Source organism: Staurois parvus, unplaced genomic scaffold (assembly GCF_062004578.1).
Source record: "Staurois parvus isolate SC_StPar_1 unplaced genomic scaffold, SC_StPar_1.0 ptg000012l, whole genome shotgun sequence".
In the NCBI taxonomy this organism is placed as follows: Eukaryota; Metazoa; Chordata; class Amphibia; order Anura; family Ranidae; genus Staurois; species Staurois parvus.
In genome coordinates, this window is record NW_028317808.1 from 8,027,325 (window position 1) to 8,042,965 (window position 15,641).

General features: G+C 43.3%; 1 long non-coding RNA gene across 2 annotated transcripts in view; it reads right to left on the reverse strand.

Moving 5' to 3' along the window:
- The window catches only part of LOC149473677 (uncharacterized), a 71,135-nt gene that overhangs the window by 38,416 nt on the left and 17,078 nt on the right, over positions 1-15,641 (reverse strand). The gene's annotated exons all lie outside the window — the stretch shown is intronic.

Below are 15,641 nucleotides of genomic sequence, written 5' to 3' on the forward strand. Positions count from 1 at the left end.
GAAAAAGAAGGATGAGTTGCTTCCCAAGAACACCATCCCTACTGTGAAGCATGGGGGTGTTAACATCATGCTTTGGGGGTGCTTTTCTGCGAAGGGGACAGGACGACTGCACTGTATTAAGGAGAGGATGAATGGGGCCATTTATTGTGAGATTTTGAGCAACAACCTCCTTCCCTCAGTCAGAGCATTGAAGATGGGTCGTGGCTGGGTCTTCCAACATGACAACGACCCGAAGCACACAGCCAGGATAACCAAGGAGTGGCTCCGTAAGAAGCATATCAAGGTTCTGGAGTGGCCTAGCCAGTCTCCAGACCTAAATCCAATAGAACATCTTTGGAGGGAGCTGAAACTCCGTGTTGCTCAGTGACAGCCCCGAAACCTGACAGATATAGAGAAGATCTGTGTGGAGGAGTGGGCCAAAATCCTTGTTGCAGTGTGTGCAAACCTGGTCAAGAACTACAGGAAATGTTTGACCTCTATAATTGCAAACAAAGGCTTCTGTACCAAATATTAACACTGATTTTCTCAGGTGTTCAAATACTTATGTTCAGCAGTGCAAGACAAATAAATTCTTTAAAAATCATACAATGTGATTTCCTGAATTTGTTTTTAAATTCTGTCTCTCAGAGTGGGAATGCACCTACAATGTGAATTTCAGACCCCTCCATGATTTCTAAGTGGGAGAACTTGCAAAATCGCAGGGTGTTCAAATACTTCTGTTCCTCACTGTATATACAGGTTTTGGGAATCACCTAGGGAAGATCAGTTCCTCATTTGACCTCCATTAGCATTTGTCATGACCAGAGTAAACCAGTATTAGTTTGCTTGCTATGGGTTACTGGAGTTACTGCACTACGAATAATTGTTTCTCTTTAGATAGACAAGCAGCTGTCATAACACAACTGAGGATAAAAGAATGCAGAAAAAATAAATGCTATTATTTGCTCTTTAACAGCACTAAACACAGCCACACCCTTCAAAATAACATACCACTATGATCTTTCCTATCTCACCTATGCACACTGAGGACAGGTATGCAAATTCAGAATGAGCCTGATCACCATTACACAGCAGTTTTTCTGACACTGTGATGTCATTACAGGAAAGTACTAAAGTACATTTACTGAATATATCAACTTAACTCACTGTGTCATTATTATCTAGCATTTTTCTTGTTCAGAAATAGGCATTTGTTGACTAGTTACAAACCAAAAAAGCTCAGTAGTAAAAAAAAAAAAAAACAGTAGAGTTTAATTTTAAAGCAGAACTAAGTGCAAAACATTTATTTTTTGATAGAGTAAGGGAGGGTTATAACCCCTCTCAGTTTTTTTTTTTTGCCATCTGTGTCCAAAACGTTTTATATCCTTCAGCTACATTTTAAACGTATAAAACTTAGTTTAAAAAAAGTAGTACTGAAGATGTAAACCCTAAATGAATCCAATTTAGTTTCCCGTAGCACTGTGCATCATAAACAATTGTTTTTTGTTTTTTGTTAATCTAAATGTTTTCACCTTTTTTTTCAGTCTCAGTACTCCTGATCTGCTGCAGAATCTTTGCAGCAAACGCTCAACAGTGAGAAATGTGGACCATACCTGTGTAATGTGTGTTGAAACAGCCACATGTTGTCTCTACCAAAAGCCCATGTAACTATGTGACAATGCATTACATTAAGTTATTATCTTTATATACATATTTGTCAACAATAGGGATGAAGTTCAGATTAGCTGCAAAACTGGGGGGTCCTAATCCTAATGTCAAGCCACCTGCACTAGAAAACGCACCCGCAATGGGAACTGCACTGTACTTGCAGTTTCCGCATGGGCTGCAATTCCAAAAATGATGCAGGGACCTTGTCCCTGCATTTCAGGAAGCATGCGTTCCTAAAGTGTCCCGCAACCTCATGCTTGGGGATGGAAGGTAAGCAAGCCCAGATAGTGAGTTGCCAGCCTGCCATCCCAGAGCATCAGAGCGCATGGAGCCAGTGCTGGGAGCAGACAAAGTGACCACAGAGGGAGCAGGTGCTCCATATGCCATGGCTTCCCTTGTAGCGCTTGCTCCTGTCCTAGGCAGAGTGATATCAAGTGCACTTCGCTTGAGATCTTTCTAGCAGCTTAGTGATTGCAGCAGAATCTGGAAGAAAAGGTCAGCTTATTAACCATTTCAATACTGGGCACTTTTATCCCCTTCCTGCCCAAGCCAATTTTCAGCTTTCATTGCTGTTGCACTTTGAATGACAATTGCATGGTAAAGGCCTCCTCCTCCTATGGACCTAGTGCAAGTCTGACCTGGTTCCCACATACAAGATGGTCCACGACCAAGGCCTGGCGAGCCTCTCCGGGAGATGCGAGGTGACACGGCACTTTTCAGTTCTACAGGTTCCCATCTAAAATGTGGGTATTGGATGGGTTGGATGGATAAGGTGTTGGGAGTGGCAGAGCAGGTGTCTCCTCATCAAATTCCAGTGTTCCTCAGCTAATAGCGGGGTGGAAATGGGTGAGCAAGAGTCGGTGCCTGGAAGAGCTCAGTTCTGCCAACGGTGGGGTGGCCATGTAGCACCCCGAACGGACAAGGCAGTCTCCAAGGCACGCGGTCGTGGCTGTGCGGGGTTGGTAAGCAGTGCCCTTGCCCAAGTGTGGGTCTCATTCTTTGCTCATTTTCTTTCTTTATCTTTCCCTGGTGCTAGTGGTTGCTTGGAGCGCAATGCTGCACTCCAGTCCGCCGCTTCCTGGTCCGGAGCAGTCTCTGGTGTACTGTGCAGATGGGGGCACTCGCTCATGCGCGCACGCATGCCGGGGTCCGGTAGTCCGGTGCATGCGCAGTACGGCGGCAGTGTCGTCACAGCTTTGGCGGCAAATTTAAACAGCTGTCAGAGCTGTTTTCTTTGGGAAATCCTATTGCCTGAATGCAGCAGCTTCCCCAATCTCTGTGGTCCACTGTGAAGGTGTCTTTTTTCTCTAACTCTCAGCCCTTTTAGGTCTGATCGCCACTATACAGCACACAATGACAGATGTGCGTCCAGGTCTCGGCGCCATCATTTGTCCTCTAAATCCAGACGCCACAGGTCTCATTCATCATCGAAGAAGCTCTTGCTCCTCCTCCAGGCATCGCGTTAAGGGGCACTCTAGCCGCTCCAATACCAAAACTTGGTGGGGGTGCGATTCTCTGGTTCCTGACTGCAGGTCATTATGTGACACCTGTTTTGCACAGGCGACGGGCAAGAGAGAACAGGTAGAGCCTTTGTTCAGACAGGTCATTCAAGAGTCACTGAAGAAATTGGGACTAGTCGCGCCCACAGCCAATCGGTCAGGGTGTGCTCCCCTCCCAAAGATCCCAAGAGGGATTGGAGCCTTCACAACCTAGCCACCTGTCAGCCGGAGCCTCAGATAGTGAGTCGGAGAGTGAAGATCCGTGTGTGTGTGGGCTTTGATTTCGTCTTGGTCTCGCCCTCGCTTAGTCAAAGCAGTCAAAGAGGCCCTGAAGTGGGAAGAAGCCGTGGAGTCTATCCCTAAACACAGGAAATTCCAGCACCTAACATAGGGGAAATCAGTCCTCCTGAGGTCTGACAATACAACGGCAGTGTCCTACATAAGGAGACAAGGCAGGACCGATATGCTATCCCTCTTGCGAGAGGTAGAGCCAATCATGGCTTGGGCTCAGAGAAACCTGTCCAACATATCGTCAGTATACATCCCCGGAGTCCAGAACTCGCAAGCAGATTTCCTTTCCAGGGTTCAATTGGACAACAATGAGTGGTCACTCAACACAGAAGTTTTCAAATGGATACTGACGCTCGGGATCAGTCCAGAAGTCAACACCAGGAATCACCGTCCCCAGGCCTTCGGGGTAGATGCTCTGACAGATCAGTGGGGGTTTTGCACGGCCTATGCATTTCCCCTGGTCTTTGTCATCTTCAGATTTCTTTGGAGGCTCAGAGCAGAAGCGATGGAGATAGTGGCTGTAATTCCATACTGACCAAACAGACCATGCTTTCCCTTACTGGCACAGCTCAGTTTTTGGGATCCGGTTCCTCTCCCTGAGGTCATACCTGCTGTCGTAGGGGGCCATTCTTCACCCTTGCCCAGCCCTGCTTCACCTAATGGTCTGGTTCTTGAGAGGGGGAGGTTGGAGGCCTTAGGCTGTCCTGCTGAAGTCATCCCTACCCTGATGAATGCCAGAATACCAAGTACCAACAGGTTCTCTGGAAGAGTCTGGTCTAAGTTCGTGGACTATATCTCGAACGTGGATGGATCCTTTTGTAATCCGAGGGTTCAGGATGTCCAGGGAATCCTGCAGTCGGGCGTGGACCTGCCCCTGTCGGTCAGCACTCTCAGGGTTCAAGTGTGAGCCATCTTTGCCTTCACTGGAGTATCATGGGCTGACCACACTCTGGTTCAGCAATTCTTCAAGGGGGCAGTAAGGTTGAGGCCCCAGAGGAAACCAAGGTTCCCAAAATGGGACCTGCCGCTTGTCCTTGACTTCTTCTCTGGAAGCATGTCAGAATCAACTGGGCCACCCATAGTGAGGGAGCTCTCCATCAAGGCAGCCTTTCTGGTGGCGGTAACATTGGCAAAAAGAGTCTCTGAAAGCGGGAACCTTGGCTGTAAAGAGTAGTTTTTGACATTCTTCCTGGATCGAGTGGTCCTCACCCTATGCTAGGTTCTAATCCTAAAGTGACTTTAGTCTTCCCCGAGAACCAAGAGATTGTCCTGCCAACATTTAGAGCCTCGGGAGTCAATTACACTCACCCCGGGACGTAGGTGAGACCAACAATTTTTACTGAATGAAACTGATTCATTCAGTGTCTTTATTATGATTAGCTGTGATTGGCCAAAGATAATCACATGGTACAGATGGGCTGTGATTGACCCTGTCTATACCATGTGATCGCTGTGACCAATCACAGCTAACAACACAATTTTATACAATGGATGGCATTGAAAGGACACCATCCCTTGTTTTTCAATTGTCATGTGATCTGCTGTGATTGGTCACAGTGGTCACATGACACTGGCAGCGGGCAGACAGATCGTGCATGTCTCTGCAGCCGCATGAACAACGTTTTTTGAGAGGAAGTCATATGACGCCCATTCAGGAGGAACATCCCGCCCGGCCATCAAACTGTTACAGGCCGGGCGGGAAGCTGTTAAACATCACATCGTTTTACAATGGGCATATTAGCACTTTAAAAAAAGGGATATTATATCCTGAGAGTTTGGTGCACTTTTTGAAAGCACACCAAAACTCCTGAATGCAGGAGTTTTGGTATGCTTTCAGAAAGTGTACATCACCTGCAAGATATAATAGAAGTCTATAGCAAAGCATTGCTAACCGCAAAAGCCATAGGTGCACTGCGCTGCACCCGTGGTGTGGGTAAAAAGCAGCATCAGTGTGAAAGCAGTCTTTTATAAGGAGCTCAGGACAGTAAGGGCTCATTTACATTTGTGGTTTTGGAGAGCAGTAAAACCCCAGGGTTGAGATGGGTTTTTACCACATTTTTACACCCAACCACTGGTGTAAAGTCAAGGGTCTCAATGGTGAGCCTGCCCCATGCTCCAGGGGAGCCCATGCATCTTCCCTGTCACATTCTGTTTTACACTTGGACAGGAGGGGTGGAATACAGTCAGGTCCATAAATATTGGGACATCGACACAATTCTAACATTTTTGGCTCTATACACCACCACAATGGATTTGAAATGAAACAAAGAAGATGTGCTTTGACTGCAGACTGTCAGCTTTAATTTGAGGGTATTTACATCCTAATCAGGTGAACGGTGTAGGAATTACAACAGTTTGCATATGTGCCTCTCACTTATTAAGGAACCAAAAGTAATGGGACAGAATAATAATCATAAATCAAACTTTCACTTTTTAATACTTGGTTGCAAATCCTTTGCAGTCAATTACAGCCTGAAGTCTGGAACGCATAGACATCCCCAGACGCTGGGTTTCATCCCTGGTGATGCTCTGCCAGGCCTCTACTGCAACTGTCTTCAGTTCCTGCTTGTTCTTGGGGCATTTTCCCTTCAGTTTTGTCTTCAGCAAGTGAAATGCATGCTCAATCGGATTCAGGTCAGGTGATTGACTTGGCCATTGCATAACATTCCACTTTTTTCCCTTAAAAAACTCTTTGGTTGCTTTTGCAGTCTGCTTTGGGTCATTGTCTATTTGCACTGTGAAGCGGCGTCCAATGAGTTCTGAAGCATTTGGCTGAATATGAGCAGATAATATTGCCCGAAACACTTCAGAATCCATCCTGCTGCTTTTGTCAGCAGTCACATCATCAATAAATACAAGAGAACCAGTTCCATTGGCAGCCATACATGCCCATGCCATGACACTACCACCACCATGCTTCACTGATGAGGTGGTATGCTTAGGATCATGAGCAGTTCCTTTCCTTCTCCATACTCTCTCTTCCCATCACTCTGGTACAAGTTGATCTTGGTCTCATCTGTCCATAGGCTGTTGTTCCAGAACTTTGAAGGCTTTTTTAGATGTCGTTTGGCAAACTCTAATCTGGCCTTCCTGTTTTTGAGGCTCACCAATGGTTTACATCTTGTGGTGAACCTTCTGTATTCACTCTGGTGAAGTCTTCTCTTGATTATTGACTTTGGCACACATACACCTACCTCCTGGAGAGTGTTCTTGATCTGGCCAACTGTTGTGAAGGGTGTTTTCTTCACCAGGGAAAGAATTCTTCGGTCATCCACCACAGTTGTTTTCGTGGTCTTCCGGGTCTTTTGGTGTTGCTGAGCTCACCGGTGCGTTCCTTCTTTTTAAGAATGTTCCAAACAGTTGTTTTGGCCACGCCTAATGTTTTTGCTATCTCTCTGATGGGTTTGTTTTGTTTTTTCAGCCTAATGATGGCTTGCTTCACTGATAGTGACAGCTCTTTGGATCTCATCTTGAGAGTTGACAGCAACAGATTCCAAATGCAAATAGCACACTTGAAATGAACTCTGGACCTTTTATCTGCTCATTGTAATTGGGATAATGAGGAAATAACACACACCTGGCCATGGAACGGCTGAGAAGCCAATTGTCCCATTACTTTTGGTCCCTTAATAAGCGGGAGGCACATATGCAAACTGTTGTAATTCCTACACCGTTCACCTGATTAGGATGTAAATACCCTCAAATTAAAGCTGACAGTCTGCAGTTAAAGCACATCTTGTTCGTTTCATTTTAAATCCATTGTGGTGGTGTATAGAGCCAAAAATGTTAGAATTGTGTCGATGTCCCAATATTTATGGACCTGACTGTATATAGGAATCGATCCTCTCCAATTTTTTGCCTGCAACCACTGAAAGCCAGTTTCTCCTCTTCTCCCTCCTACCGCCACTCAGCGTCTGCAGAAGGAAAATGTTCGTTATGCTATTCAAAATAAAATAACTTGACATTATAAACCATTTCATTTCATTGTGGCCCATTACCAGTTAATAAATCATTAAGTGGCCCTGGTCCTTTAGAAGGTTGAGCACCCATGCCTTAGGGTCTCTTAAGTTGATGGAGACTTTTTTCCACATAAAGGTAATGGCTATTATCTCTCAGATAATACACTCTAATTTCTATTTCAGGATAAGACATGTTTAATTTCTCCCTCTTAAATTGCAGGCCAAAACAATACTGTCCAGCCACTGTAGAATATTTGTAGCTATTGTCCTTGAATAATGTATTTCAAAATAAAATGTGCCTATTTTGTCCTGCTGAGAGAGGAACTAACCTCTTTCAAGCAACCGCATGTATGTGAACCCAGGCTAAAATGCAGATTAACAAAGCTGCTTACATACTGCTCAGTCTCTATGAAGTACATGTGGCTATTGTCTCCTAAAATAATACATTCTAATTTCCATTTTAGGGTAAGGGTTCATGTACACTGCAGCTGATAAACTGACATTCAGGAGCTTTTCTGCATTTTTTTTAGTAGCCCCTGAACTCTCCCTAAGGTTTTCCTATGCACCAAACTTGTCAGATTTTGTCAGCATTTCTAACACCAAATGCTTGTAATGCTTGCGTTTATACGCGTTTTTTAACTGTTCCATATCCAGATGCTGTCCAGAGTCTTTTTTTCATCATCAGAAATGCATGCAAAGTGTTTTCCATGTATTCAAATGGACCCAGTAAACCAGTGCAGTCAGTTCCAGGACAAAATGGTAGAACGTGCTTCATTATTCTCATGATGGGATCCATAGTGAATACAACCAGAAAAGACAGGTCATCTCAACACATACCGCTCTCTCTGCTTCTGCTCTCTCCATTTCTCTCAAAATGTCTGAAATAGTTAATTTTTTACTGTTTTTCAGTGCATTCTGGGCATTAGGGAAGGTCTTCTGAGGTTATCTTTAAAAAATGCTTCTAAACACAAATTCTCATAAACGCGGTATGCAAATGCAGCTAAACAGATGTTTTTTAACCTATGTTTTCCAGCAGTCAGTTTCCATCATTCAAAAGTGTTTTCCAAACGTCCTGTGTACATGGAGCCTTAGACGTGTCTTTTTTTCTCTCCCTATTTGCTGTCTACTCAAGTGCTCCTGAACTATCCTGATGCAGACCAATTTCTAACAAACACATACTTGAAAGTCTTTTAAATATTTTGGGAATGTGGGTGGGGAGGGGTTTGGGGGAATGTGGAGTTGTGGTTTTGAAGTGTTTTTCTGCTCTTTGCTTTTTACCCTTTTTACACTTTTCAGACAATTCAGTGTGGTACTGTAGAAAAAAAAGGTTATGAGGGCAGTTTCAGAGGGGTGCTAGGTGACTGGGTACAGTGGCAAGAGACTGGGTTGACAGGGGTATCAGGGGGTTGGGCTCTTCATAGGTGCTAATAGAAAACCTATCTCACTGGCAGGGAGGCTTATCTACTGGAAAGATCATCACTGGACCTGGTGTAGGCTCCTGGGCAGCATCAGTCACTGATCTCTTAGATTGTAAGCTCTAATGAGCAGGGCCCTTTGTTTCCTCTTGTACCAAATTGTATTGTAACTGTAGTGTCTAGACCTCCTACTCTCCAGCTCCCTGGTCTCCTCCTCCTCCCATGCCCATCTTCAGGACTTACCCCATCCTCTGGAACTCACTACCCCAATCCATCAAACTGTCACCTACCCTCCTCACCTTTAGGCGCACCCTGAAAACCCATCTCTTCAGAGAAGCCTACCCTGCCCTTACCTAACTGCTGATCCCCTCCGCTCTCCCCACAACTCCATCCCCCACAGCTATTTCCTCCTGTACCACTCTCCCCTCCCTCCTAGATTGTAAGCTCCAAGGAGCAGGGCCCTCGAACCCCTCGTGTATCGCATTGTATTGTTACTGTACTGTCTCATGTATTGTCTCCCATTGTAATGTACAGCATTGAGCAAACTGTTGGTGCTATATAAATGCTGTGTAATAATAATAATATAATAATAAAAAATAATAATTTAGGGCAGAATAAATCGCACCCCTTATACAAATTAGCCACACCCACTTCTACTGCAGTGTTCAGCTGCCTTTGACTGTCAGACTAGCGAAGAGAACCAGCTTTGGGGGGCTGGTCATACAGCTAACTGAAAGCCTGCAGGAGTGAGGTATAAGGTAAGTGTAAGGACATGTTAACACCATCAGCACTGGGCTGTATTCATTTTCAGATATCAAAGCAGGCTCTGCATTAGGGCACATAGAAAACAATTATTTTCTATGTGCTCTGTTAACACCACAATGCTACAGTGAGGTGCAGTGTATTGCATAGCACAACTCACTAGACTGCATGCCACTGCATTTGCAGCACATCGCAATGTACTGCACTGCATAAACCTTAATTAAGTGTCATTTTGTAATGCTTCAATAAAGTTTAAAAACAAAAGAATAAATTGTAAACAGTGTGATTCATTGCACTGCTCCTATGCATCGGATACCAGTGCTTCAGTGTGTGGGCTGGTGTGAGTCCTAACTTTTTTTTTTTTTTTTAAATGTTCCTTCTCTACTCAAGTTCAGCCTAAAAATGGTTGTAAAAGTTAATTTTTTCTAAAATAATAAACTTGGTATATGTACCTGCTCTGTGCCATGGTATGGCACAGAGCAGCCCCAAAGCACCTCTTTTTGGGTCCCTCACTGGCACTCTTGGCCCCTCTTCTGTATTAGTCTCTGTAGCAAGCTGTGTGCTATAGAGGCACACATGCGGGCGCGCTCCAGAGCTCTGCTGTGTGCATCCATAAACACACAGAACGACTTGGCTCTGCTTCCTGCTCCCTCCTCACAGCATTTGATTGACAGCAGAAGGAGCCAAATTGGCTTCATATAATAACTATCCTTAAGCATTTCAATACCAGCACTTTTACCCCCTTCCCTCCCAGGCCATTTTTTAGGTCTCAGCACTCTCACATTTTGAATGACAATTGCGCGGTCATACAACATTGTACCCAAATTAAAATTTTATCATTTTCTTCACACAACTAGAGCTTTCTTTTGGTGGTATTTAATCACCACTGAGGTTTTTATTTTTTGCTAAATTAACAAAAAAAGACCAAAAATTTTGAAAAAAAAACACGTTTTTCTTTGTTTCTGTTATAAAAGTTTGCAAATAAATAATTGTTCTTCATAAATTTAGGCCAAAATGTATTCTACTACATGTCTTTGGTGAAAATAGCCCAAATTAGGATGTATTTTTTAGTTAGGAAAGTTATAGAGTTCACAAACTATGGGATATATCTGAATATTGATCAATCCTGAAGTACTGACGGCCAATCTAATTTCTTGAGGTCCAAGAATGTCAGAACAGTACAGATATCCCCCAAATGACCCCTTTTTGCAGAGCAGACAGTCATAATTTTTCGGAAAATGAAAAATTGTAAAAACTTATTTTCACTATTTTTTTTTTACATACTGTCACCAGTGCAGTACAGTGTCATCATATAACTGGCATGGCGGTGATCAGGGACACTGACTGGTGACAGTATGAAAAAAAAAATTAAATTTTTTTAAATTATTTTTAATTATTTATTAAATTGTTTTTCTTTTTTTAAGATTTTTTTTTCATATTTCACTTTGACCAAAGTAGTACAATGTTACCATAGCAACATTTTTTTTTTTTACACAATTTGCTAATAGCAAAGAATTACTTTGCTATAAGCAAGCATTTACCTGAATGACATCGATTCATTCAGGGCTTTTTTTTTTTTTGTGCTTAGCTGTGATTTGGCCACAGCTAATCACATGACACAGCTGGGCTGTGATTGGCCCAGCTTGTGCATGTGATCGCTGTGATCATTCACAGCTAGGCACACTAGTATACAATGGATGGCATGAATGAAGCCATCCATTGTATACAACTGGCATGTGACCTGCTGTGATTGGTCACAGCAGGTTACATGGTACCGACAACGGGGCCGGTACTCAGATCTGTCATCGGCCGTGTCCGAGGTACACGGCCGGTTACAGATCGCGCCACTGTGCGGCTCTGCAGATGCGCAAACTGCGCATGCCTGGGAGGGCTCCATATGGCGTCCAACCGGAACGCTAAGGGATTTTGCCGGCCGCCATTCAGTCATTGGCCGGACCGCAAGAGGTTAAATAAAAGTTTTTTGGCATGATCAGTCATATTTTCAATAGCAAAGCCAAAATTTCACTATTTTTGCCAGGATATGTAAACCTTTGAGTGCAACCGTATATACACTCACTGACCACTTTATTAGGTACCCCTTGCTAGTACCAGGTTGCATCCCCTTTTGCCTTCAGAACTGCCCTAATTCTTTGTGGCATAGATTCTATAAGGTATTGGAAACATTCCTCAGAGATTTTGGCCCATATTGACATCAGATACTGTTGCCTTTCTATCATCTCGGACCAGTCTGCCCATTCTCCTCTGACCTCTGACATCAACAAGGCATGTTTGTCCACACAACTGCCGCTCACTGGATATGTTCTCTGTAAACCCTAGAAATGGTTGTGTGTGAAAATCCTGGTAGATCAGCAGTTTTTGAAATAGTCAGACCAGCCTGTCTGGCACCAACAACCTTGCCATCTTCAAAGTCACTTAAATCCTCTTTCTTCCCCATTCTGATGCTTGGTTTGAACTTCAGTAAGTTGCCTTCATCACATCTAGATGCTTAACCCCTTGACGCCGACGTAACACAAATATGCGGACCTGGGCTTTTTTCCGTGGGGCCGCATATTTGCGTACCTGTCTTTGTGTTGGGAGCGCGCCCCTCAGCACCGAGGCCGCGGTGTCACTCAGAGCACCGGGTCCCGTTCTAACGATCGGGACCTGGGACTCCCGGGTCACATGATCGCTGTGATAGCCTCTGATTGGCTATCACAGTGATCAGTCACTGTGCAGCCCGGCCCCCTTGTTTTTTTTCTCTCTCTCTCTATGAATGGAGAAGAGAGATACATTGTATCTCTCGAACTCCTGTCAGAGAGAAGAAAAAAAAAGTTTGTAAAAAAAAAAAAAAAGATAAATAAATAAATAAATATTAAAAAAATAAAAGAAAAAATAAAAAAAAATACCTAGATCAAGGTTTGATCTAGTTCAGTGCCAGGGTTAGTGTTTAGGTCAGGGTCAAGGTCAAAGGTCAGGGTCAAAGGTCAAGGTCAGGGTTTAAAAAAAAATTGGTATCAGTGTCAGTTAGTGTTAATATCAGTGTCAGTTAGTGTTAGTGTGTTTTAGGTAAAAAAAAAAAAAAAAAAAGACAAAAACAAAATGCGCACTATGGTTTCTGGGCTGTACTATGGGTACAAACAACAAATAACATACACATATATGGTATCGCTGCGATCTTCAAGAGCTGGAGAATTTATTTTGGGTTGCTCTTTGGTGGTAGGTTATGGTCATAACAAGAAACACATAGCTAAATAAAAAAAAAGGATTTTTTTACTATTTTTGGCCAGTTTTCCTTTGATAATAAAAAAAAAATCAGTAGATATCCATTACCATTTACCACCAAATGAAAGCCCAATTTGTCCTGAAAAAATCAAGGTATAATCCACCTGGACGTGCAAAGTAGTTGTGATGATATGTACGGTTTTGCTATCACATGTCAACGGTGCAGAATTGTGCTTAGGCCTTTAGATTTGTTTTACCCTTAGGCGTGAAGGGGTTAAATGCATTGAGTTGCTGCCATGTGATTGGCTGATTAGCAATTTGTGTTACCAAGCAATTGAACAGGAGTACTTAATAAAGTGACCGGTGAGCATGTGTATACAGTCATGGCCGAAATTGTTGGCACCCTTGATATTTTTCCTGAAAATCAAGTATTTCACACAAAAAAGGTATTGCATTAACACATGTTTTGCTATACACATGTTTATTCCCTTTGTATGTATTGGAACAAATATAAAACAAAGGCAGAAAAGCAAATATGACATAATGTCACACAAAACCCCAAAAATGGGCTGGACAAAAGTATTGGCACCCTTAACTTAATATTTGGTTGCACACCCTTTGGAAAACATAACTGAAATCAGTCGCTTCCTATAACCATCAATAAGCTTCTGACACCTCTCACCCGGAATTTTGGACCACTCTTCCTTTGCAAACAGCTCCAGGTCTCTCTTATTGGAAGGACACCTTTTCCCAACAGCAATTTTAAGATCTCTCCACAGGTGTTCAATGGGATTTAGATCTGGGCTCATTGCTGGCCACTTCAGAACTCTCCAGCGCTTCTTTGCCATCCATTTCTGAGTGCTTTTTGACGTATGTTTGGGGTCATTGTCCTGCTGGAAGACCCAGGATCTTGGACGCAAACCCAGCTTTCTGACACTGGGCCCTACAGTGCGACCCAAAATCCTTTGGTAATCCTCAGATTTCATGATGCCTTGCACACAGTCAAGGCACCCAGTGCCAGAGGCAGCAAAACAACCCCAAAACATCATTGAACCTCCACCATATTTTACCGTAGGTACTGTGTTTTGTTCTTTGTAGGCCTCATTCCGTTTTCGGTAAACAGTAGAATGATGTGCTTTACCGAAAAGCTCTATCTTGGTCTCATCTGTCCACAAGACGTTTTCCCAGAAGGCTTTTGGCTTACTCAAGTACATTTTGGCAAACTGTAGTCTTGCTTTTTTATGTCTCTGTGTCAGCAGTGGGGTCCTCCTGGGTCTCCTGCCATAGCGTTTCATTTCATTTAAATGTCGACGGATAGTTCGCGCTGACACTGATGCTCCCTGAGCCTGCAGGACAGCTTGAATGTCTTTGGAACATGTTTGGGGCTGCTTATCCACCATCCGGACTATTCTGCGTTGCAATCTTTCATCAATTTTCCTCATCCGTCCACGACCAGGGAGATTAGCTACAGTGCCATGGGTTGCAAACTTCTTGATAATGTTGCGCACTGTGGACAAAGGCAAATCTAGTTCTCTGGAGATGGACTTGTAACCTTGAGATTGTTGATATTTTGCCACAATTTTGGTTCTCAGGTCCTCAGACAGTTCTCGTCTCCTCTTTCTGTTGTCCATGCTTAGTGTGGCACAGACAGACACACAATGCAAAGGTTAAGTGAACGTCTCTCCTTTTTATCTGCTTTCAGGTGTGATTTCTATATTGCCCACACCTGTTACTTGCCCCAGGTGAGTTTACAGGAGCATCACATGCTTGTAACATTCTTATTTATCCGCAGTTGTGAAAGGGTGCCAATACTTTTGTCCAGCCCATTTTTGGAGGTTTGTGTGACATTATGTCGAATTTGCTTTCTTTCCTCCCTTTTTTTGTTTTGTCCCAATACACACAAAGGGAATAAACATGTGTATAGCAAAACATGTGTTAATGCAATACGTTTCGTGAGAAATACATGATTTCCTGGAGAAATATCAAGGGTGCCAACAATTTCGGCCATGACTGTATGTGTATGTATGTCTATATATCACTATCTGTATAATTTTTTTCATTATTAAAATTGTATATTATATCAGTATAGTAATTATACATCAATTATAATTACATTTGTTTTATATTATGTATAATTAGCAAGTTTTCAAAGCTTTACTAATATGCCAAATCCACAAGAACATCATACCAGTGTCTCAAGGACAAAAATGCAAACCAAGTCCCAAAAATGTTGGTACAATATTCTAGTGATTTTGGATGCCATTAAAGTACTAAAAATATATTATAGCTTTAGACCAAGGCTTTTTTGTAATAATAATAAACATGCTTACCTGCTCTGTGAAATGGTTTTGCACAGAGAGGTTTTGATCCTCCTGTTCTCAGGTCTGCTCGCAGGCACTCCTGGCTCTTCCCCCCCCCCATTGAGTGCCCCCATAGCAAGCTGCTTGCTATGGGGGCACTCGTGCATGCTCAATCCCAAGCCAGCTCTGTGTATCTATAATTCAGCCCCATCCCCTCCTCACTGGCTGTAATTGACAGCAGCAGGAGCCAATGTCTCCTGCTGCTGTCTCTGAGCCTATGAGGAGGAAGAGGGTGGAGAGAACCTCTGCTCTCACGCACAGTGCTGGATCGAGATCAGGCTCAGGTACGTATATGGGGGGATGGGGGGAGCTGTACTCAGCAGGTTTTTTACCTTAATGCAGATAATACATTAAAGTAAAAAACCATCAGGTTTTAAAACCACTTTAACCCAAGATGGACCAAACTAAGTACGTAAAGTAATCCATTTCCTTGAGTTCTTCCTTAAGATACCTACAGGTATTAGAGAGTATTTGCTTTGGATGAAT